General features: G+C 52.6%; 1 protein-coding gene and 1 long non-coding RNA gene across 4 annotated transcripts in view; both read right to left on the bottom strand.

Moving 5' to 3' along the window:
- PFKFB3 (6-phosphofructo-2-kinase/fructose-2,6-biphosphatase 3) overlaps window positions 1-25,569 on the bottom strand; it is a 78,169-nt gene that overhangs the window by 51,020 nt on the left and 1,580 nt on the right. The window lies entirely within an intron of this gene.
- LOC138990378 (uncharacterized) lies at window positions 1,278-15,189 on the bottom strand. Of its 3 annotated transcripts, none has more exons than XR_011466433.1 (4): window positions 11,424-15,189; window positions 10,248-10,370; window positions 6,043-9,924; window positions 1,278-5,651 (listed from the first exon to the last, which is right to left on the bottom strand). It is a non-coding gene; the product is annotated as an uncharacterized lncRNA (long non-coding RNA). The 3 variants fall into 3 exon arrangements; XR_011466434.1 differs by lacking the exon at window positions 11,424-15,189 and adding an exon at window positions 10,907-11,414; XR_011466432.1 differs by lacking the exon at window positions 11,424-15,189 and having other exon boundaries at window positions 10,248-11,414.

The raw sequence follows: 25,569 nt of genomic DNA on the forward strand, positions 1-25,569 counted from the left end.
GCTGGTCATGGGCCTCGGTTTTCACTTAGGGGCCCAGTGGTCATCTCACAACTCACGAAGCTGGAAGGTGCCCTGGGTTCCAGCGCCACCCCTGCTGGCGACCTCGGCTGAGTCTGGCTCAGGTGCCCATCTCTGTATTTTTGTACCCCATCCCTCCTGTACCCACTTGCTCAGACAGCAGGATTCCTGCTGGCTCCTGGGGCGCCAGCCAGTTCACCGTTCAAAAATCCAGCCCAGCGGAACTCAGGGTCCCTTCTCTTCCCCCACCTTCCGCCTAGTGCCTTCCTGAGTCTCCACACCGTCCTTTGACAGCCCCCACTAATGGTGACACCCCAGAGCAGAGAAAGAAGGAATGGGAAAATTCCTCCAGCTCGGGGCCTCCTTGCCATGCCCCAATCCTCCTTTCAGCACCTGAAGGAGCAAACTGTTAGCTGATAAATGATCAGAAAGCTTCCAGCAAAAACGGGATTTGGACAAGGAGCTCAGAAGCAGCATAAGGTCCCGCAGGTTCAAGCTTTTGCCTGCTTCACCTTCATCTGCTACTTCTCCCCGATGGGAACCAGATGGCCTGGGTTCAAATTCACCATTTACCAGCTGTGTGACTTTGGACTGAGAACTTAACCTCTCTGCACCTCAGTTTCTTCACTGGTAAAACAGGAGCAGTCACAGAGCCCAGGAAGCATTAGCTATGTTTATTCTTAGCCAATAAATTCATCACAGCTCCCTTTTACTGAAGGTACCAGGCATTGTGTTCAGTACTTAAAAGAAATTATCTCTCATCTTTGGAACCGACCTGACCAGGTGGGAACTAGCTACCGCTATATCCTGGCTATTCTGGAGGTTAGGATGCAATCTCAGAGGGACTAAATAACTCGCCCTAGGACACGGAGAGGCAGGGAGGCCCTTCACAGTGGTCACCGGGGTAAGGAGAAGAAAACAGACTAGAGACCGTTTCCCAAGGCAGTTTCAAAAGTGGTGCCAGCAGCAACCAAAGTCTGTCATCATATCCCACTGGCCTGCTTTGCAGAAGCAGAAGTGCAGGATGCCCGCTGGGGCAGAGGTGCAAGCTGGGGTGGGGTGGGGGGAGGCGGCTAGACACATGCAGGGGCCCTCAAACACTGCTGCAGGCCTGGAATTGCTCCAAAAGCAATAAATACCTGGATCCAGCAAACAAATTCAAGGCAAAGACGCCCAATCCCTGCCCCCAGGAGAAATGACACCTGACTGCATTCCAGGGTAATCTCAAGGCACCTGGCTCTGGGGAGAGTTCCATCCACTTCACAGTTCCTGCTGCTGCCCTCCCACCCCAGGACCCCTGGCCCTCACTCCCCTGTCCTGTCAAAGTCACTTGGTGATGCCCCCCACCATGATTCAGCACACACACCCAACACTTCACGTCCCTCTTCCCTGTTTTATTTTCCGCCCCTTGGCACTTATCACCCTTAATGTGCTGTGTTCTGTTATCCTGTTTGTTGCCTCATCTCCCCCATGAGGGCACAGATTTTTCTTTGCTTGTTTCTGCCTGTGATGAAGCCCCAATACCTAGAATGAAGCCTGGCACCCAGTAGGTGTCAACATCTGATGAGTGGATGGTACTGGCTTTGCTGGGCAGCATGTGCCCACAGGCTCACACAGGCCAAAAGGAACGGGGCTTGGATAGATGGGGCGCTTTCTATCTGAGTCTGAGCATCGCTGACGCTCGATTCCTCATGTCCCAGCTCCAGTAGACAAGGAGCAGCCATCGCGCTCGGCTCCACCCCGCTCCATGCTCAGCTCAGCCCTCTGCAAAATGCGGTGGGGATGCTAGGATCTCACTCAGTGAGCTTGGTGTGCACACACACCAACGCCCAGGCCGACACCCGCACATCCTAAATGCTCCATGCATCAGGATTTTTACGACGACACCCAGTAATGTGCCCCTGAAAGTGCCTGCAACTGCAGAGAAAAAGGGCAGAGGGCGTGGACCAAGACCGAGAGGACATTTCACAATCAGTCGGCAACTTATTGTCTCTTCAGTGGCCTCTTGATTCCTCCCACAGAAAAGAGAGACATCCCTCGTGCGTGGAACCGGAGGAGAGGTGATGCAGGGATTTGAGAGGAGAAGCTGGGGCCCCACCGTCACCAATGAAAAGAAACCAAACAACACCGTCCGTGAGGCTTGCCGGGACCCCAGGTCCAGGCATCAGCCAGTGGGGCTGCAGAAGAGGAGCTGGGAGCCCAGAGCCGAGAAGATGCAGAGCCCACGGAGCACAGGGCGGCCCCACACCCACCCTTCCTCCCGCCTCCATGCTTAGTCCCAGGCTCGCCTGGTCGGTCCGACAGCTGGGTCCCGTCTCAGCCTCCTCAGCTGGGGCCTCGGGGCAGCTCTAGGCAGCAGGCCCAGAATGTCAGCCCAGGCTGTGGCCACCCTCGCTCGTGGAATCTGAGCTGCACCCTGGGACACCCTGCCTGGGCAGCCGGGCCAAGACTGGCCAGGTGCTGGGACCCTGGACACACGGGGAAAGCAGGGACGAGGTCGGAGGGAGGCGGGGAGCGGGCTGCTGGTAAACAGCCTGGGTCAGTGAACGATGTAAACAGCAGGTCTGTGCCAGGAGGCCAGGCGAGTATGAGTCTGGGATGAATCCCAGCAGCAACTCCCTGAGGGTACAGACAAGGAAACTGAGGCTCAGGAGTTTGGAAGACCAGCCCACTGGTGGCCCCTGACCCGGCTTCTGACCGCAACCTGCAGCTTCCCTCCGAGCCCCACCACTAATTAGTCACCAAATCCTATTTGATGTAACATCTCTCAGACAAGTGATCTGTGTTCCGCCTATTCCTACCACCTCCGGTAAGCCTGAGCGTAGGACACTGCTTCCAGTTTCCCTTGGCCTCCCTTGCCACGCAAGCCTCCCTATTCCAGTCCATGGCACACGCTGCTCACAGGTTCATCTCCTAAAACAGTACTTCAGCTCTGCTCTTCCCCTGCTCGGAAACTACCACTGGCTCCCTACTCCCCGCGTCCCCTCCCCCCACCCAGACCACTTCTGATTCCTCTGCCTGCACTGCAGGACCTCTGCAGCGGCCTCTGTGCTGATGTGTTGACTTGGAGACCGACCTTGCTCTCAGATGGTGCGGTCTCAGGAATGGATGTCCACTCTTCCCCTGCCCAGGGCCAACCCCTTCTACTCCAGGACATGCCAAACCTGACCTGGCCATTACATTTGAAGCTTTAGGGAAAGTGTTAGAAATTCTGTTTTCAAAGAAACTCTTCTCATGCTGTGTTGGGAAGCTCACCGCACCCTCCAAGTCACCACAAGGCTGGTGTTGAGTGTGCGTGCCCTGCACAGACAAACCCCATTGTAAGCTGGTCAGCAGTCCAGGAAGGCTTCATGGGGGAGGTCGGCTTTTTCTGCCAGAGAGGGATTCAGGGGTAAGGTGGAGCTTCTAAATGGTGGGACATGGGTATAGGGTGGGCAGAGGGGCGCCTGGGCTGACTGCTCACAGTCAGCTCCTTCCACAAACCTGAAGACCAAGCTCCAGGGGCTCCAAACGCAAGGTTGCTGACTCCTGGGCCGACTGCTGGGGAAATCTTCAGAGCCAGCCGGCCAAACCTGATCCAGACTCTGGCCCAGAACAGACTGGAAGCAAACCCCTGGCCCTGGGGAACTTTCTGTTCTTGTGCTTGAGGACAGTTGATAGTTACATTAAACGTACATGGCCTAAACACTACTTAAAAGACACATCACACTGGATAAAGAGAAAAAGCAAGCCAGACGATAAGAAATCCAGCTTAAATACAAAGATGTGCGTTGTTAAAAGTAAAAGGCTGTGGGAATTAAAGCAGGCAGACACATGTCACCAGAAAAGGGAGTGCTGTATTAACAGCAAAGTAACTCTCAGAACAAACAGTATTCCCAGTGTTCAAGAGGGGCCTTCCAGGATGATTAAGTGGGTTGAAGACACAACAAGCAGCCCACTTAGGATTACCACTAATCTAATGACTTAGACAATGACTTAGGATTATCACTGTTAGGTTTCAAATGTATTATTAATCACCATCATTTCTGTTTCGGTTGAATGGAGGAGAAAGCCCGGTGTCCACATGCTGAGTCACTGGTGCTGGCGCCCCCACCCCTGTCTTGCTGGATATTCACTCTCAGGTCTCAGCCGACACACCCCGCCAGATCACCTTCCCTGCTGCCCCTTCCATGGCTATGGGACCCTCCAGGGGCACAGTGACCTGACCCCACCGCGGCACCCAACGAGCTGGTAGACTCATCTCTGCTCCTCTGTCTCCCTCCTTAAGGCCAAGGACTGCCTTGTTCATCCCTGAATTCAGAACACTTAGGTCTAGACACATTCTAGAAACTTTTCTGATGAATGAATGAATGAATGGGACTTGAAGTCCTCAAAACCGCAAGCCTCTTAGCTCTCTTGGGCTCCCAGCACAGAGGTGGTCTTCAGCCAGACAGAAGGAACAGTGAGCACACGTTGGGAAGGACCCTCTCTGCTCCACTGCACCCAGCCCTGCAACCTCACATGAGTCACTTGACCACTCAGGGCCTGTTTCTTCATTTGCAGAGTGGTAAAAAGAATTCCACTGGTGACAGAGGAATGGACACGGATGTGGTGTGTGTACAGTGGGATATTACTCGACCACAAAAGGGAATGCGACTGGCTCATTTGTAGAGCTGTGGATTGACCTAGAGTGTACAGAGTGAACTAAGTCAGAAAGAGAAAAAAACAAATAAGGTATATTAACACATACATGTGGAATCTAGAAAAATGGTACAGATGGATCTATCTGTAGGGCTGGAATAAAGACGCAGCCGTAGGGACCGGACACGCAGACAGAGTGGGCAGGGGAGAGAGGCATGAATTGGGAGGTTGGGACTGACATCCGTAATACACTGCGTTGTGTTGTGCTTAGTCGCTCAGTCCTGTGCTACCCTCTTTGCGACCCTACGGACTGTAGCCTGCCAGGCTCCTCTGTCCATGGGATTCTCTGGGGAAGAATACTGGAGTGCGTTGTATTGCCTCCTCCAAGGGTCTTTCCAGGGATTGAACCTACGTCTCTTATGTCTCCTGCATTGGCAGGCGTGTTCTTTACCTTTAGCGCCACCTGGGGAGTCCATACACACAGTACCATGTATAAGAGAGCTAGTGGGAGCCTGCGGTATAGCACAGGGAGCTCAGCTCAGTGCTCTGTGATCACCTAGCGGGTGGGAGGGAGACTCGAGGGAGGGGATGCACGTATTGGTATGGCTGATTCACTGTGTTGTACACCGGAAACTAACACAACATTGTAAAGCAATTATACTCCAATTTAACTTTTTAAATAATTTTATCATTTATTTATTTAGGCTATGCTGGGTTTGTTGCCGCAAGGGCTCTTCTCTAGTCTTGGCCAACGAACGCTACTCTGTAGTTGAAATGCGCGGACTTCTCACTGTGGTGGCTTCTCTGGTTGCGGAGCACAGCCTTCAGGAGCTGCGGCAAGTGGGCTCAGCAGCTGGGGCCCCTGGGCCCTAGAGCACAGGCTCAGCAGTTGTGGCACACAGGCTTCAGCTGCCCCATGGCACGTGGGATCTTCGTGGACCAGGGACTCTCCTGTGTCTCCTGCATTAGCAGGCAGATTCTTTACCACTGAGCCACCAGGGAAGCCTTATACTCTAATTAAAAAAAAAAAAATAGTAATAACAACTCTGGGCCTGGAAAGCTATCATTTTTAAGCAACAGTATTGAAATGTGCTTTGCAAATGTGAGCTAAGTGTTAGAAGCAGAAGGTACCATGTCACCCGCATCGCAGAGTGCCCAGATGAAGCCAGCAAAGGAAGGAAAACACCAGGAACCACACGGAACAAGGAGTGGCAGCACCGGCTCTCACAGGTACACCTGTCCGCTCACCATCTCCCTCTCTCCCCCTCCCCTCCCCCGTCCTGCACACCGAAGAGGGTCAGGGCCATCTGGCCCAAGAAGCAAAGCAGCATCACAGTGTCATACGACCCAAGACACTGACACATCCCTGATGGGAACGGATCCCAGGACCTCTGTGACACCCACCACATGGGGACTTCCTTGCAGTGTCCGGGGTCAGGCTGGGACATTCCAGGGAGGAGGCGCCACAGTATCTTGTTCCGACCCCCCACTGGCTTTCCCTCAATGACTAAAACACCAACTGGAACACCACTGGAGAAAAAAAAAAGGCAGGCAGAGGGACCACTATTTCACTCCTTCTGAGTCAGCACTCCAATTGCAGAATGTGGGGCTCTAGCACAGACGTCCTGAACACAAATTTGCATTTCAGCAACAAAGTATCCAATGAGTCAGGAGCATTCAACTTTGCAGAGCACTGGTCTCTCCCTGCTGCTGTCATCATTTCTGAGCAGTGACCTCCCAACTCTTCTGATGGCAAACCACCACCTCCCAAGAAGGTATGTCTGTAGTGGTAAATTATATACACATACCACTGTGCTGATAATATTATGTACATTATAAAACCTGCTTGAAAATTAGAAATGAAGAAGGATGAGTTTGCAGTAAGTAGAAAGAGAAGTTGTGGTATTTTCTTCTGGCACTTGAAGTCATGCTTTGGGGGCTGAGGAAGGACATGGCGTGCCCTGCCTTTCCCAACAGCGAGCTTAAGGGAAGGAAGCTCGGGGTCCTGGCATACACAGGTCATCTCCTCCAGCTTCTCACTCCCCTCACCCCCAGTACACTCTGCTCCTGCTTGACCATCGCCTCCATACATTACCCACCTCCACTCTCCTGAATCTCCCCTTCTGCACCATCCACCGCCCTAGGAATTTCTGTGGCTGAAAGTTTCTAGTCCCTTTCAAACATTAAGTCTTTCTGTACTTCGTTTGTTACAGGGACAGGAAGGAAACCACAGGAGGCACGGAGGAGGGTGGGAGTGAGCTTGGAGAACAGATCTCTCTTTTAAAGTGAAAGCCATCCGTCCTCTTTCTGATTCCTAGATCACCAAACAATCTAAGCTGTCTCTCCGGATAAGATGAGGATCAAAGTACAGAGTTTTTTAAACTGCTTCTAGGCTCACAGCCTCCTATCTTGGGATAAGGATCTATGGCTCTTTTTGGAGCTCCAGTAATGGTAAACTTGGTTCTCCCACTGAAAGCAAACTACAGTCTCCTCATTAGAGAGCCAGTGGGTGGGCCCCCAAGGCACATCCCCCAATGCCGAAGCTTCAAAATAACCACAGACAGAAGTCCAGGAGGTTGGATGCAAAAAAAAAAAAAAAAAGACTCCCAAAATGTTACTAATTTAAGGTTTCTACAAACAGGGAAGAGGAAAAGTCAAGTCATTCCAGAGAGCACACAACCAGTAAGAGCATCAGTCTTTCCAGTGCAAACCCAGAACCTCAGAGATGCTGGTGGAGGTTCAAGGAAATGCACATACAAAACTGAAATGGAAACTATAAAAACACAAATGTGAGAGGCAGGGAGGGGCCAGTCCTCCCTGGGGTCTCTGACTCTCCTGGCAAATCCTGTAGCAAAGCCCAGGAACTGGAATTTCACCCCAGGACATACACATTTAAGGATGCCACACCTTTTAGGGGGGCTTCCCAGGTGGCGTAAGTGGCAAAGAATCTACCTGCCAATGCAGGAGATACGGGTTCGATCTCTGGGTGGGGAAGATCCCCTGAAGTAGGAAATGGCTTGTCTGGAAAATTCCATGGACAGGGGAGCCTGCTGGGCTACAGACCAGGGGATCACAAAGAGTCAGACACGACTGAACACGCACACACTTTTTAGAAGGATTTTTAAAGATTCTTTAGACTTTGAGCCTCTCTCTGGAGCTCAGAAAACTGCCTCTTTCTCACAGTTCCTCCCCCACACCCACCAATCAGCAAAGGCAAGTTCACTTACACACTTAAACACACACACACACACACACACACACACACACACGGCACCCCACCCCCACCCCCAGCCTCCTGGCAACCTTAGGAACAGACACAAAGTTTCAAGATCAAAATAAAAAATCCCGGGGGAACACAGTCTGCTCTGTACCTACTGAGGACGCCTGTCTCCCAATAGCTCCCGTGACTGGCCGCGGGTTGAACCCTCTTCATTGTTCTTCCCACTAAAGCTAAGATGCGTGTGGCCACCAGAGACCCCATCACAGCCCCACAGGCTGTGCGAGTGAGGAACACAGTCCTTCTCTTCCCCAGGTGCAGGGCCCACCCAATTGGCTACACCTGAGAAAGCAGATGGTGGTCCCTGCCGGAGAACCTGAGGTGGCAGGAAGGGGGTCATTCGGCCGAGGACCCCTTCGGGAGGTGTGGTCCTGGGTGGATGGATCTCTGGCAGTTTCCTGGACACAGCACCGCAGACAGCCTGCCTTTCCACAGGGCAGGCCTGGGAGTCACGGTCAGGCGGGTCTGGAAGGGCACTGAGCCCTTGGGGGGCGGCAGTGCTGACCACCTGCCCCTCTCCCTGTCGTCCAGTGCCTAGACAGCAGTGGGTGGCAGCAACACCCTCAGAGCTGGCATTACTGGGCAGAGGGCACCAGCCACGGATTGCCAAGCACATGCCAGTCCCAGACCGGGCTGCTTCTTGCTTCATCCTCACAACCACCCCACAAGGCTGACAGGTGAGGAAACCCAGGCAGAGAGGAAGGAACTTCCCCAAGGCCACGCAGCTGGTGTGTGAACCCAGGATGCGAGCCTCCAGAGCCTGCAGCAACATCCCACCTCTGCCTCCAGCACAAAGTCTGAGGCTTTGATCTCACTGACGGAATCTCTTATTGAATGAATTGTAAGTGAACAGTGAAAGACAGCTGGCTGGGGAGCGGAACCTTGGCTCAGTAAGCAGGAGCAGAAATGGCGACCTCATAGTCCGGCGATCTGGGCCCCACCCCAGCGGTCCTTCAGGGTGAGTAGGCTAGGGTGAGAAGGGGGCAAGCTGGGAAAAGAAGGATGTGATTCAACCTTTGCCCCCACCCTAACCCTAGAATGTTCATCAATAAAAATGCAAACCAAGCTACTATTGTTACCGAGTGCTAGCTCTCTCTCGGAGAAGGAAATGGCAACCCACTCCAGTACTCTTGGCCTGCAAAATCCCATGGACAGAGGAGCCTGGTAGGCTACAGTCCATGGGGTTGTGAAGAGTTGGACACGACTGAGCGACTTCACTTTCACTTTTCACTTTCATGCATTGAGAAGGAAATGGCAACCCATTCCAGTGTTCTTGCCTGTAGAATCCCAGAGACAGAGGAGCCTGGTGGGCTGCCGTCTATGGGGTCACACAGAGTCGGACACGACTGAAGTGACTTAGCAGCAGCAGCAGCAGCTCTCTCTGCTTGCTGCATGATGGGCCAAGGAATCCAAGAGATGAGGAGTTGAGGCAAGGGAGACACTTGAATGGGTAGCCAGCTGACCGAGAAGATGGCAAGCTAGTACCTCAAAATAACCATCTGATGACTGGGGGGGCTGGGCGGGCGGGGGGGGCGGCGCCTGTATTCCAGGTTCTTTTATAGACCAGAGATCCCAGGAAATGAGGAAGCAAAATAAGAAGGCCATTAATCTTGCAAATATCTCCTAGAATGGCAAGCCTCAGGCAAGGGATGTATTAATTTCTTCCTTCCTGCCAGCCACAGGTGGACAGGGTTCTGAACAAAGGCACTTTAACAGTCAGGCAGAGAGGCAGGATACTCTGAGGCAGGCCATTCCGTGTGATTATAACAACAAAAGCAACGAAAAGCAAATCAAAGAAACAGTTCCAACATGGAGTCAGAATTGGCTTTTTGCAACACTCTCCCTTTAGGATGATGTCCATGGGGACTTCCCTGGTGGTCCGGTGGTTGAGAGTTCACCTGCTGATGCAAGGGACACAGGTTTGTTCCCAGGTCCATGAAGATTCCATATACCGCGGGGCAACGAAGCCTGTGCATCAGCACTATGGAGCCGGTGCTCTAGAGGGTGAGCTGAAACAGGAGAAGCCACTGCAATGAGAAGGCCAAGCACTGCAACTGCAGAGCAGCCCCTCGCTTGCCACAACTAGAGAAAGCCCATGCACAGCAACCAGAGTACACAGAAATAAATAGTAGATAAAATAAGAGTGCAGGAGAGGACTTGAGAGATAGGAAGTAACCCAGGGAGAAAGAGGTCAGAAGGAGGCAGGCAGACATATTTCACTCTCTGTGGTGCTGTTCAGGGCTGGACTGGGCTGCCTGGGAGATGGCCAATGTCTTGATACCTGGAGACGGGAGGACCCAGGAGGTTAAGGATGAATAATCAGCAAACTTACTGAAAGGAAGAAGAGTGGACATTCAGCAACAGCCATCTGGAGGTCTAAAAACTGTGTGCAGGGTGGATGCAGCCGCAGGCAAATTCCTCTAGGGGAAGAGGGCTCTGCCTGGTTATTTTCTCCCTGGGTTATTTTTATAAGAAATTGCAATCAGGTTCACTAGAGATCCAAGAAAAACCAGATTCTGCCTCCTATGTTACATGCATTTCATACCCCTACCTTCCTCCCAGGGGTGCTAACATGAGAAATACTGAACAATATATACAGTGGAGACAAAGAATGACTCCTTAAGTGCTCAACTTTTCAGAAAGCTTGAAGATATTAACTCATAAAGTGAATCCAAGACCTCAAAGAGGGCCACTTCCTCTATGCATCTTCTCTAGAGGCTTTAAAGTGTGAACTCTTGAGGCCCTAGGGGCCACAGACTGAAATCCAACCAGCCTGGGCCCTCCCCTCCTGACTTTTCATGGCACTGTGACTCATGCTGCCTGTAAGGCTGACATGCTCAGTCCTACTTGCTCCCCCAGACCTCAGCTCTTACTGTTAGTCCCACGTGTACCTGAGTCTAGACAGGTGGAGTGCACAAGGAGCAGAGTGTCAGATGCAAAAAATGGGCTGGGAGGTTGTAACAAAGACTGATGACAACTGGACCCTGTTACCTCATTTGTTAAACTCAAAGCCAGGACTGTTTCAACAGGTGAGAGCACTTGCAGGGCCAACGGAGCAGACATGTGCCCTGGTGGAAAATCTGACTTGCTGGTGAAATGGGGGGGAGATCTCTTCCTTCCAAGGTAGCCCTGGTATCCTTGTTTGGCCCAGGACAAGATCCTTCTCCATCAGATACAGAAATCAGTGACACGGCTTAACAGACCTGGCTGAACCTTCCAGTCCAATGCACTCCATCATTGCAGAAACACTTTGGCACTGTCATTACCCACAAAGTAACCCATTGCATTAAAACAGATGCATCATGAAAAATGAAAAGGCTTTGGAATCTGGCAGATCAGAGTTTGAATCTAAGCGCCACCATTTTCCTACTGAAACAAGTAAACACCTATCTGTACCAGGTTCCTAGATAAAACTCCAGCAAGGTTCTTTGCTGCCCCTTCTCCGTAATTGACCTGAAATTCACCTGCCATAAACATCCCCGTTCTGTCCCCTCAGGCAGCACGGTACCTGAGCAATCCAAGAGTCCTTCACATATTTGTAGCTGCGCTTGTGTGCCCCAGGGACCTGTCTGGGCTAAACACCCCAATTCTTCAACCACTCCTCATGTGACTTGGTTTCCTGACCCTCCACTAGCTGAGTCACTCTCGAAAGTTAACTCCAGAGCTCCACAGACCCAACTCATTCTAGGCTCTGAGTGAGGGTGAGGGGCTGGGGAAAGAGTTGTTCAGCTAGGGGTCGAAGCTTGAGACACCTAAGCCTCAACCCATGGGGGCTGGGAGAGCTCGCACGCAGAAGGTGGCCGCGGTTTCCTGGGGCCACTGAAGCCCCCGACCCTGTGGAGGCGCCCTCCAGGGCAGGCTGTGCAAGTTGTTTACACCGTGTCACACGGAACACCGCGTCCACGATCAATTTGGTACATCTTTTGGTATATCTTTCGGCCGGGCAGGAAAACGAAACGCAGACACTTGCACTGTTTACTTCCCGAAGATAAAAACACTGCACGGGATTACGCAATCTCCCCGTCCGGGCTCTCGCAATCTCCCCGTCCGGGCTCTTTTTAATGCCTCCCCGATCCCCTTCCTCTTCTGCGCCGCGCCCTCCCGGCCCCGCCCGAATGGCAAACCACCTGCCGCCCTAGTTCCTCTGGCGCTTTAAACAAAATACGGCCACTCCCGGGCCTTCTCGGAAAGAACCCTAGGCCGGAACATGAAACCAGGCCGCGGGAAGGCTAGGCGCGGAACTCGAACGCGGCGCTTGCAGGTACCGCGAACTGCACGCCACGCCGCGCCCACGTGCAGGACCCGTGCAGCTGAGCCGGGTGGGGCGGAGCCACGTGAACGCGGCGTGCGGCGCACCAGGGCGAGGCGGGGCGCGCGCTGATCGGTCCATGCTCCGCGCAGGCAGCCAATCCGCGCGCCCATCCGCGCGCTCGACCCCGCCCGAACCACCGGGCCCCGCCCCGCCCCTTCCTGCCCCCGCCGCCGCCGCCGCCGCCGCCGCCTCTTGTCCCGGGGTGACCTCTCCCCGGGCAGCCGGGCTCAGCTGACCTGCATGCCCATCGTCAACCCAGGGAGGGCGAGGCGGCGGCCGCTGGGGCAGGGCTCCACCTGCAGGCTCCTGCCTGGCCTCCCACGGCGGAGGCCCCGTGGACACCTGCCTTCTGCCTGCCCCTCTTTCTCCCCCAGCCCCTGGGCCATCTCCATCCCCGCAGCCTGGCTCCAGGAGGTGTATCGAGGGCGGCAGAGCCTGCCACCCTAAAATATGCCTCCTGGCTTAAGGATTATTTTGAGCTGGTTATTTTAGAGAGACCGCAGAGGAAAGTTACCCTTTTTATAAGAGAAATTCACATCAGAAGGGGTCCTGTTTATGGGAGACAGTGCTTCTTCACCGACCTTTCCTTCATTCTGAAGCCCCCAGACCCTCATCCCTTCCTTAGTTCACTGCCTGGCAGCCTTTTGAGTCTCATATCTTTGTGGGTATATGTCTGTTTATCATTTAAACTTTCTTTCCTTCTATTGATCTTTTTATGAGGCGAGAGGCAATCTTCATCGAACATTTTTCTTTCATTTCCTTTCTCCTCCTTTAAATGCCTGGTAGTCAGAGCTGCATGTTGCTTATCTGCTTGTGGCCGTGGAGGAGCAGGCCTGTTGCCCAGAGGAGTTGGGAGCACTCAGACAGCAGGTGCGGGAGTGCCACACCCCATCCCCTGAACTTTACGGTAAAAATTCTGTTAAAACACATGCATTGTGAAGTAACTGGCAGATACAGAAGGAACCGAAGTATTCTTGCTTGTGGCCTCCTTCAGACCTCCTGTCTGCAGATATTTTTTAAGGCCCCAGAAGATAGGACGATCAGCCCCCACCTGTGCACTGAATTTATGATCCACTCAATGCCATGGCTCATGGGGAATCAGATATTCAGCACAAGGAATTTTGGATACCAAATTAATAATACCAGGAGTAAAGGAGAGTGAAGATTTAAAAAAAAAAAATGGCTCACTGTGCAGCTTCTGGGATCTTAGTTTCCTGACAGGATCAAACCCATGCCCCCTGCAGTGGAAGTATGGAGTCTTATCACTGGACTGCCAGGGAAGCCCCAAAAAAAAAAAAAAAAAAAAAAAGATTCCTGGGGAAAATATAAAAGGTAAATATGCAAAACTGGGAGAAAGGAAAGGAAAAGCTATCTGGTATTGGGCCAGAATGAGAGCAGTATGAATTTATATTTTTTTAAAGCATGTTTCCTAGCTCTATCCACTGAAAAGTCCCCAGAAACAATGGTAGCCCATGAGCAAAAATCAAACCAGAGCCCAGGTCTGACTTATAACCACCATCCCCCAGTGAAAGAAACCAGGGCTCTTTGGAGCAGCCGCTGATCCCAAGGCTGAGACAGGATGAAAGCACCTGGTGGTGCCAGAAAAATAAAGAAGAGCTCAAAAGGCAAAGGGAACGTGTCAAAAAGACATGGCAGCTGACTTGAAAGGGTGTCTGTTAAATCTGGGGCGTTTTGAGCGTTAAAATCCATCAGGTCAGGACTGGATTCTAACACATGCGATCATCATTGTAAAAATCCTCAAATCCATGTGGATAATTTAAGAGAACATTCTTGATTTGGGGAGGAACACGCTAAAGTATTTAGGGATGAAGTGTTAAGATGTCTGCAATGAAGTTTCAAATGTTTCAACAACAACAAAACACCCTGAGACAATACACATTAAAATGCAACAACTGCTGGGGAATCCAGGCAATGTGGGTCATCCCCTGTGCTGTGCCTGCAACTTTGCTAAATGCTTAACATTTTTTAAAGTAGAAAGCGATACAGACAGAAATGGAAAACTTCCTCCAGGCAAGGAGTATCACTCATTGCTGACACATGCAATGAATGCTCGTGGACCTGAGAACTATTTTCTGAGTCATCAAACGTAAATCAAACATCTTATGTTCGTGTAGACACACAAATAAAATACACACGCAGTGAAAGGGACACGTCTGGGGCAAACGAATCCCAGGTGTTTTGTCCAACGTTCGCTGCAGAAAGGTTTCCATCTGCTCCCAGGCCGCCTTCTCAGCAGGGCGGTGTCCCCCCAGGGAGGCCCACGTGCTCAGAGGGGGCCTCTTTTTAAGGGACTCTGAGGAGGGCAGGTGCAGATCAAAGAGTGATGTGGACATTGATAATTAAGACGCACACGGGGTCACTGCAAAGGTCTCCTGAAACCAAAGTCCCCCCTTTGGCCAGTTGTGCTGGGACACATTTCTGCTGTCATTTAAGCATTTTATGTCTCCTTCATTACAGGAGGTTGGCCAGGCCTTTGTCATTCATTCATCACACACTTGCTGCCGTGGTTCTCAAGCCTTTGGGAGGAGACCCAGGGTGGCCTGAACTCTGTTATCTCATGTTCCAGGGCCCTCCTCTCAGGGGTTCTGATTCATTCTGCACAACCCCCCAGACACCCTGTGTGAATGGGACAGCAGGTGTCCTGGCTGGAATAACTTAGGACTTCAATCTAAGCAGCTTGAAGAGGACTGTGTCTAACTCAAACTGGTCACCCTCTGAAAAAGAGGCATTTGACTTGTTAACCAGACAGAGCAATGAAGGAGAGGTAAAGGCAGAATAAAACCTACGGAAATGCCCCTCAGAGAAGTCATCAGAGCGGTGTTACAGCATCAACAACACACGGAGGCTGAGGGGCTGCGGGCTCCCAAGCCAGGGGGCTACAAAGCCCGGAGGCTCTGGACACAGCGCTGGCTCAGCAGCCTTGTGTTCCTTCCCGTGAAGGTCAGGCTCCTCTGTGTGGACCTTCTGTGCGATCACTGTCAGAGGCTGGGAGACGATTCCATTAATAAGTTAATCAAGAAGAAAGAAAGACCCTCAAGTCAGAGAGTGATATCCTTTGAGGCCTGAAGTATTAATGTTCCTACTAATTCTTTAGTTAATTCAGTATATGGCTATCAATCATATCAGGCCCAAGGCTGGACAAGGGGACACTGCCCAGGAGCTTACGGTCCAGCTGGGGAAATGGAGTGAACACACATCATGGCACAGGAACCACTATTACCTCTGGAGAGACAGAAAGGGCTAGATCTTGCAAAGTAAAGAATTGCTCCTAATGTCTTAGTGAATTCAACACCAATAGACGTGTAGAGACCGATCGAGATTTGAACACTTCTCGTATATATGTTACACCTCAGCTTAAAAACGCATAAAATGTAAGCCAATGATAGAAAAGATTCACTTAGGTCTTGGTGTAAACCACATTTTTGTAATCACCAAAGATGTCAGGCGTATGGATCCCCAGATTAGGACAAGATGACACTTCAGAGCAGGAGAGACTGTCCTGTTTTGATCTGTCCAAGTTGCCTATATACCAGCTCTTAGTGTGACGCACACTTTGTAGAGGGGATGAAGAAGAGGGGTTAATGGAAACTGAAAGACCTTCGGGATACCCATTGAGATAACTAAATATACTACATGTATTACCAGTTAAACGTAGGAATCATTACTGTAGCCCTTTGGGGACTAAAACTCAAATGCATATTGAAGAAACCAACCCTAACAGCATGAGAGATGAAAGAGGATCATTAGAATCACACAGTGCACTTGCTGCAAGAGATGACCCAGCCAATTCCTCCTTTTATAGAAGAGAACAAAAGTCCTGAGAGATGAAGGGACCCCAACACAGAGAGACATCACAGGACTGGAATCAAGTCCCTCCTGCCCACCCAGTATGCTCTCCCACGCCCCCTGAGGTCGCCTGGGGCACCCCCAGGCCAAGGTCCATGTCACCCCTGCCCAGAACCTGGCACCCTCGGAAGAAGCAGAAAGATGTGGCGGGCGGGCAGAAGTCCAGACAGAGACTGGAACCCAGCACCAGCCTCGGCTGTTCCTCCTGGTCATCTGTCACCTCGGCAGGGTCTGTGAAATCTTTCTTTCTTCTCATCCAGGAAGTGGAGACAAAACCTTGCTTCTTGAAGGCTGAGAAAGCAGCTGCCGTGAAGACGATGAATTCTTTTTGTTTGGTTTTTGGAACGGCTGTCTTGAGACATAATTCACCCATTTAAAACCAAGCAACTGTAGGACTTCCCTGGTGGTCCAGTGGCTAAGCATCGAACTCCCAACTCAGGGGGCCCAGGTTCCATCCCTGGGCAGGGAACTAGATCCCCATGCCAAAACGAGGATCCCACATGCTGTGACTAAGATCCAGCGCAGCCAAATTAATTATTTAAAAAAAAAAAAAAGCTATAAAAGGGAATGAAGTTTTAAAAAAGCATATTGCTTAGATTTTGTGGGTTTTATTTTTTTAAAGCATCTGTATCCAATGTTTTGAGGGTTTTTTTTTTAATAGTCATGGGCAATACTGAGTGTAGCTGTCTTCAGAGTGTAGCTCATTCAGACGGCCACAGAATACTCCACTATGGGGCTACACCAAGAATGAACTCATGCTTCTGTTCATGTGCTTTCGGGGTGTTTAAAGGGCTTCCTAACAGAGTCTCAGTGGACACCAGCTGTCCAGGAGTGTGTCTCGGTGACACACCCAAGAATGACCTGGTGACAGGATGTGTGGGTGTCCACTTTATAAGACAGCCCCAGACTGCCTCCCAGGCCCTCTGCCAGCTCACTCACCCTCCAGCAGTATGTCAGAGACCACCCTTGTGGTCCTTGTTCTACCCAGCACGCCATGCCAGCCTTCCTGTCTGTCAGCAAAGAAGGGGAAAACGGTGCCTTCCACCACGCTCTTCACCTGCATTTTCCTGAGCGGTGAAGAGGAGGAATTTCTTTTTCTCCTTCATCCCATTACACACTGGCTGATTTCTAAAAGGTTTTCCCAGGCTCTTTGGTTATTTCTAACAGCAGCCAGAGAAAGGAACACAGCCACAGAGACACACAGGCCACCCCGCTTGCCTGGCACAGCTGGTGCTCCTGGAGTGCGGATGACCGGTTTGCCGTCATGCCCCGAATTACATATTGGGAGCCATGCACAAATGAAATCTGTAGAAGTTTTATAACATGAAGAAACCAATTTCCTCTAGAGCAGCCAGTGACCACATGACCTTTCCCTGCATTCAAATGACTTTATTCAAAAAAGCTTTTATATCATCTGGGATTTGCACCAAACATGATTTCAGCTTGAAGTGGGTCCCGTGCTTCGTTCCCCATTTTTACGTCTGGGAAATGATGTCATGACATCATGACTCATGGTAAAGTGAATGCTGACTGACTCACATTCGTGAAAAAGGGATGACATTTGAGTTTTAGGTTTTTCACGCAGAAGCCAGGCAATTTGCAGATTCAGATTCCTTTGCTGTTATTACAGCAAGTTGCTGATAACATTCTTGTTCTGATTTTCTACTGTGTCTGCTGACAGAATTGCTTTGAAACTTATCTTCCATACTTTCCAGCCTGTAACCCAGGGCCATAAAAATAACTTGGATTCTATTTGTTGCTCCAATATGGAAGTTTTCAAACCTACTTCTCCAACAAGAGGGCATCCAGGGGTCATCAAGCCCAAGGCACGAGGGCTGGCGGAAGGTGGGTCAGGTATCCACCATACCAGTTTGCTTGGGATGAGGAGGCAGCTGACTCTGGGGACTGTCAATGCTAAAATGGGGATATCTCAGGGACACGGACTCGACTCTGGTCAGGGAACTAGAAGACTGGCAAAGACTCTTGAGAATCCCCTGGACAGCAAGGAGATCAAACCAGTCAATCCTAAATGAAATCAACCCGAATATTCACGGGGAGGACTGATGCTGAAGCTGAAGCTCCAATACTTTGGCTACCTGATGCGAAGAGCTGACTCATTAGAAAAAACCCTGATGCTGGGAAAGATTGAAGGCAGGAGAAGAGGGCAGCAGATAATGAGATAGTTGGATGGCATCACCAACACAATGGACTTGAATTTGAGCAAGCTCCAGGAGAGAGTGAAGGATAGGGAAGCTTGGCGTACTGCAGTCCATGGGGCTGCAGAGTCAGACACGACTATGGGACCGAACAACAGCAGGTACAGAAGATTCCAAAAGCCGCAGGGCAACTAAGCCTGCGTGCCGCAACTAAAGAGTTCGTGTGCTGCAATGAAAGATCCTGCGTGACACAACTAAAATCCGATGCAGCCAAATAAATACTTTTTAAATAAAAACAACGGTCAATGCTGATTTGACTTGAAAGCCAGTTTCTTCTTACAAAAAGTGTCTGTCTGGAGATCAGCCCAGAGCAAACTGGATCTCTGCAGATGTCCGCTTGCCAAGTCCCAATCCTCCTGAATCCTCTCACGGTTACTCAGCAATCACTGAGCCCCCCAGCCCCGCTGTGACCTGCCCCCTCTGCTGACCATGCAACTGTTAACAGTAACGTGCCCAGCATGTCCACAGGTCAGCCGGGGGCAGTCGTGGGAGCCGCCCCAACTCTCTCTCCCTCCACATCCGATCCATCCATAGACCTGCCATCTCTACCTCCTGAATACATCACCTACAGTCTGGTCCCAGGAGGGCAGCCATGTGCCAGCCTGAGGGTTTTATAATATAGTTGATTTGTGCCTGCCCTCCACCAAGTCCCTCCCAGGGCCTCCCATCCCATTGCAGGGAGGAGGCCAAGGCCTTATAATGGCCTTGAGGGCCCACACCACCCACCCACCCCTTCTGATCCACACCCACCCTACATCAGCCCCTCCCACCTCCAAACTCAGCCCACAACAGCCGCAGGGCCTTTGCGTCTACACACCTCCCTGCCAGACACTCTCCTAAGAAACCACGTGGTTCACTCCCCACTCCCTTCGGTCCCTGCTCAAATGTCCCTTCGGTGACCATCTATTGCAAACAGCAGCGCCTCCCCACCCCCATACCGCCTTCCCTCGTCTTTCTTGCATTATTTTTCTACCCAGCGCGGATACCCCGTGGACAGGCGCTGTGCTCACTGACTCGCCTGTTACCGTCTGTCTCCCCGTCAGAATGGAAGCCCACGAGGACAGGCGTCTGGCCAGTTCCCTGCTGCACCCTTGGCGCCTCACCCAGTCCTGCTCCACGAGGCAAAGGACAGACATGTGCCGTGCAATCGAAGGACTTCTGGAGGCGACTGAAGTAACCTCACGGGGTCGGGGTCGTCCGAGGCAGCCCATCCAGCCTCCCAGTGCGTCTCCTGCCTTTTCTCCCACGTTCCTCAGCTGTAACCCTCTCTTTCCTCGTGTTCCCCAAACATCTGTTTTCTGATGTTTCCCCAGAGAAAGGTGGCCCTTGCAGATGGATGGCTGCATGGTGGAGGCCTCCCTCCTTTGAGGCAGATGCACAAAGCCCCCCACCCTACTGAGTTTGGGAAGGTCCCTTGCACCCCCAGACCTGCCGGAGACCCTCAGTCACACCCAGAGCCCAAGCGGCAAGAAGTCTGGAGGCGCCGTGAGGGCTTCCTGGTCCCTGAGGTGCAACGAGAGCGTTCTTAGGAGTGCTGGGCTCTCCTTGTTCATGGCCTTGAAGTGAGTTTGCTGAAGCCTGACCAGCCTCCTTGTTAATGAAATGGAACTGACTGGAAATGTCACCGTGTACCTGTATGCTAAGGATGAGACTGTTTCATGAATCTTTCTGTCCAGGCATCAACCCAGTACCATTAAATCAAAATTTCTGGCACATCAGACTTTTTTAAAAAGCCCCCAGTTAACCCAAGTATGGGCTTCCATGGTGGCTCAGCTGGTAAAGAAATCCGCCTGCAATGCAGAAGACCTGGGTTCAATCCCTGGGTTGGGAAGATCCCCTGGAGGAAAGCAAAGCAACCCACTCCAGTGTTCTTGCCTGGAGAATCCCCATGGACAGAGGAACCTGGCGGGCTACTGTCCATGGGGTTGCAAAGAGTCAGATATGACTGAGCAGCTAAGCACAACCCAAGTGTGTGGCCAGAAATAAGACAGACGGTGCCCCTGGAGCCCCGTCCCCGGCCAGCACCTGCCGTCCTCGGACTGTGGTGCCAGGGGCCAGGCCTTCCTCGGGGTTCTGCTTGGGTCTGCTGCCCCTGCCGTCCTGGGGCCATGGTGCCAGGGGCTGGGCCTTCCCGGGGGTTCTGCTCGGGTCTGCTGCCCCTGCCATCCTGGGGCTGGGGTGCCAGGGGCCGGCCTTCCCCAGGGTCCTGCTCGGGTCTTTCTCCCTCTCTCTTCCTGCACCTCGCTAAGCTCCTGTCCACCCCCACGGGCTGATGGAACCTTGCTCTCCCTCTGACTGCACTGGCCCAGGTCCCCAGGCCTCTGGATGAGCCCAAGCAGCCTCAGGGGGAGGCCTCCCTGAACCCTACTCTAGGTTCAGCAGGTCAAGCCCACAGTCAAAACACCAAAGCAGTAGTCAGTCCTTGGAAAGAACACGTTTGTTCCCTCAAGAGCGTCAGTGCCCCTGCCCATCCCAGCAGGGGCAGCCAGGGCCAGACAGTCCCACACCCTCCTGTTGCTCACACATCGCCTGCCTGGCCCCTGCCCAGAGTTTCGACATGCCCCCCACCCCGGCTGGGCCCCCCTGCTCAGTCCCTGGACACAGATGCAGCCAGTATCCAGACGGGCCATCTCAGGCCAGTGGGATAAGGACGTGCTTCTCCCTGGCACCCAGGACACCTTCAGTTGCCACTCTCCTAAGACTTCAACCTGTCCCCTGGAGCTGCTGGGAGAGGCTGTCCAGGGTGCCCAGGACAGAGTCCCTGGAGGACACAGTCCAGTGGGCCCCCCCGCCCCCTGCCTCCCACAGCCCAGCTTAGCTAAAGGAGCTCCAAGGGGCAGACAGAGCAGGAAGCGTGTGTGACGAGCGTCCAAGCCGGGGGGAACATCGGTCCCTGGTCCGGAGCTGGAGCAATCTCAGGGTGCCACCTCCTTGGTTCCAAATGGTCAGCTGAGGCCGAGGGCTGTCCGCACCTCCCGGGACCCATTGGAGATCAGGAGGAAACAGGAAGGCCACCCACAAAGGAGCTGGGTACTGGGAGACAGGTGATGGCTCAGGCAGGCCTGCCCTGGGAAAACCCTGTGAAGTTCAAGGAGAGACTCATGTCCCCTGCAGGGGAGGATTGGGGGTGGGTGGGGTGCCGGAGGCTTGGACACTTCACGGATCCACAAATCCTGAGCACATGTGAGCAATGGGCGCTTTTAGTTCCATAAGGAGAAGAAAAGAGCGTCTACCTGCATGGGGCCCCCAGGTCTGAACCCACCAAGGTGCAGACCACACAGGCGCACAGCATCAGGTGCTGTTGTTAAGGACCTACTGTTTCACCCAGAAGCATAAAAAAATAGGGACCATTGTCAGAATCACGTGTGTCTGCCTTGCTTACATTTATGGCTTGGTGTTGTCTTTCTTTTAGATTACACATGGGAGCATGGCCGTAAATCTTTCAGTGATCAGGGAATCTGACAGTCTTACCTCGGCTCTACAACTGCTTACCGCAGAGGAAAATGGAGTTTTGGACAAACTAACCAGGCACAAGGAATTATGGAGCACTTGCAACTACGTGGCTGGATAGAAGTATGAGATCCAGACCCTCCCCAAATCGAGGGCAAGCAAACTGAGCACAAGTAGGCATCTGCAAGAGCCCGATCTGCACAGAATAGATGGAAAACAGGGCAGAGAAGACTTGAACTTGAGCAGGGCCTTAAGGCAGGACCAGAAGCCTGTGTGTATCCACGTGTGTGTATGGTACATCTCCCCCTCCCCAACCCAGGAGGGGGCGGTTAGCTCTCCCAGGGGAGCAGATGCAGGCGCGGAGCCCAGATGTGGGAGCCTGGGGGTCCTGGGGGCCACCACGGGATGCTGAGGACATGGACCACAGCAGAGGACATGCTTTAAGGGAACAGGAAAGCATTAGAGGGGCACAGCTGAGGGGTCGAAGGCCTAGGAGGACAAAGCAGAGGATCCTGTGGGAACAGAGGCCCTTAAGGAAACGAGATGGCCCGGCCTGGCTGGCAGGTGCTTCCCTGGGGCAGAGTCTCTGAGATGGAGCCTCCTGCCCAGCAAGCTGCCCCGGACCCAGAGGAGGAGAGCGCCCCACGACATGGCCTGCCTGCACCAGGGCAGAGGGTGGTGCTGGCCCAGCACCAGAGCACTGGGGCTGATGGAGGGACGAGGGACCAGCCCAGCCTTCTGGAGGGTAGAGCCAGGGTTTGCTTTTTGCAATCCTATTGGGAGAGAAAGGAAGGAGAGGGCCTCAGCTTGGGTCCAAAAACCCACTGCCCGCAGCTCACCTGCAGGAACCCCTCAGGGGCCGCCTCTCCTGTGATGGTGGCACTGGTCCGTGCCTCCACTCCCAGCAGGGGCCGGGGCGGCTCCCTGGGCAGCTGTAGCCAATCATCTGGCCAGACCAGGGCACTGAGTCCTGCCCCTGACAGGTGTGCCCTCGGGGCCACGGGAGAGACAAGAACACGACTTGCCTCCACATGCAGCCCCATGCCCTCCTCGGGCCTCCCTCAAGGACTCAGAAGATTCAGGCATCTAAGTTTCTCTCTGCTCCTGTCTAATGTGGAAAACGCTGCTGGTCCATAACTGCAGACTTTTCACGCTGTGCAGTCTCAGCCTGATGCACAAAGTACCAAACACATCCCTGCCTAGCCTACCATCGCGGGCAGAGCTGGAAAGGCAAAGCCTCGGTCCGGCTCTGCTCAGTGCCCGAGCTGACTGCTGCATACAGAGCCTCTGTCCTTCACCCTTGCAGTGGACGGAACAGTCCTGGGGTGGTTGAGAGGGTAAGTGCACACAGGCAGAGCTCTCACCCCAGGACTGGAAGGTGCTCCCTAAGTGTGAGTTTGGTTTCTCACTGTTATTATCAGAAACTCACCCCTCTCTCCCCTTCCCTTCTGAAGGTGGGATGTGCAGGAACACCTAGGACTCCACCATCTAAAGACATTTTTCCAGCTTCTCCACCTGAGAGAGTCCCAAGAATTTGGTCCAAGCCCCAGACTCGGAATGGAGCACCCCTCCACCCCCTAGAAAATCACCATCCAGCCTGGCTTCAAAGTCCTCCAGAGGGGGACATGCCAGGTTCACAGGTTTAATCGCCCGATTCACCGCCTAAGTTTTGGGTTAGGCTCCTTCACTCATTCATTCTTTAGATCGAGCGTCTGCTGTGCGCCAGGCACGCTGGAGGTTCTCTACCTGCAGTCACACCCCCCGGGCGTGATCCACCTGCCGTGATGGGTTCCCACCTAAGTTTTTGCCACTCACTTTGTTCTCACGATTTTCCCCGATGGTCCACATCAGGGTGTTTCATTGTCACTCTAGCCCATCTCAAGATTCCAGCAGTTCAACCAAGGGTCCCACTCTGTTCCCCCAAAACAGCCACCGGCACCCTGGAGCCACCAAGGAGAGAGGCCAGGGCGGGTGTGAACATGGTGAACATGTGAACAGCATGAACATGGTGCTGGCATGTCATCCCCTCAGCCGGCAGGGAAGGTCATCGAAGGTTTCTGCCCGCCACCCCAGCCCCACCGTTCACCCCATTCGGGCTACATGGTTCCTGCTGCTGTCATCACGGCAGGTGGATCACGCCCCGGGGGGTGTGACTGCAGGTAGAGAACCTCCAGCATGCCTGGCACACAGCAGACACTCAATCTAAAGAATGAATGAGTGAAGGAGCACATGAATGAGCAAGCAAGCAAGAGGTGTGCAGTCACAGAACTCTGTCCGCATTACATTCAGTGCCATCGATCGAGCCCCTCCAGAGGCAAGGCACAGGCTGAGAACCAAAGCCTGAGTGGCTATCTGTTTGTCGCCCCAGACCCACTGCCAGGAAGGGCAAGGCCAGGTCCCAGCAGGTTCGGGTCCCCACAAGTTGACCCGCATGCACACAACGAGCTTCCTGGCCCTCTGCTGCCAATGCCCTAGGGTCAGAGAGAGGGAGCGGCAAGTAGTCTCTGCAGGGTCACGAGCCACCAGCATCCTCCAGAGAGGGGCAGGCCCCATCCAGCCACCAGCTCCAGTGACTGCTGGACCTTCAGCGCCCCCGTCCTGGGGTGGGACTGCCGGGGCTTCTGTAATACCCACTGTGGTTTTTCTCTCCCCTATCCTGCACCTTTGTAATAGGACCTTCACTAAGCTCTTCTCAGCTTGCCTGGAATGAGCGGGTCAAGTGCTTCCTGCCAGGCCCTGACCCAGCTGGTCCCCGAATCTGTCTTGCAAGACACAGAAACACAGCCTAGGAGACACAGCAGTCAGTTAGCCTTCTGGATGTGAGCCACAAAGGAGCCCTCCATCTGGCTTCTCGTTGTTTTGCAGGGAGAGAAGCAAAGTCTTTTCATTGCCCATTTTTTAGTTATTTTAAGAAAATAATTAATAGATTCAGATTCAAATTCTTTGAAGTATGAATGAGTGAAGATGCTCAGTCGTGTCTGACTCTTTGCAACCCTACAGGCTGTAGCCTGCCAGGCTCCTCCATCCATGGGATTTTCCAGACAAGAATACTGGAGGGGGTTGTCATTTCCCAGGGATTTCCCAGGGATTGAACTCAGGTCTCCGTCACTACGGGCAGACTCTACCGTTTGAGTCACCAAGGAATCTCCCCTTTAAAGTATGAAAGAGTATGTGTATATATATATATATATATATATATATATACATACACACACACACATACATACATACACACACACACTGAAGTCTCAGTATATATACCATGCATATATTCTGTGTATATGTATATATATAGAAGTCTCTAGCCCCGAGATGTTTCCCAGGATGGAGTGCCGCAGCCCTTCTCACAGGCTGACCTTTCCACCTCCTGACAGGTCCAGATGTCTCATCACCGAACTGGACTGAACGTACCTGGTCTGGCCCTAATTTCCACTCACTGTGTTTATTTCTCAACAGGAGGTCCCAACCCAGTCAAGTAGAGAAGTTCTGCTTGGCCTACAAGCCCGCCGGAGCCCTGCCCTGGCTCACAGCAAAGCTGAAAAAGCCACAAGGGCCATCTCTCACACCCTGGACCCTTCAGGAATCAGCATTCATGGGACAGAGGGGCAGGGTTCGCCTGTCCAGGCAGCAACATTCTTCTCTTCGGACTAGGGAGAAAAGTCAAAACACCGTGGGCAGCGTGAGGACAGAGGTCTGCTGTGACTTAACGAGGCTGTCACAGAGGGAAACCTCCACACGTGAACATCAGCTCAGCTGCCCAGGGACCTACTCCTCCTTCGCAAGGCTGGCTCCCTCCCAGTGAATGGCGG

This window comes from Bos mutus, chromosome 13 (genome assembly GCF_027580195.1).
Source record: "Bos mutus isolate GX-2022 chromosome 13, NWIPB_WYAK_1.1, whole genome shotgun sequence".
NCBI classification, from domain to species: Eukaryota; Metazoa; Chordata; class Mammalia; order Artiodactyla; family Bovidae; genus Bos; species Bos mutus.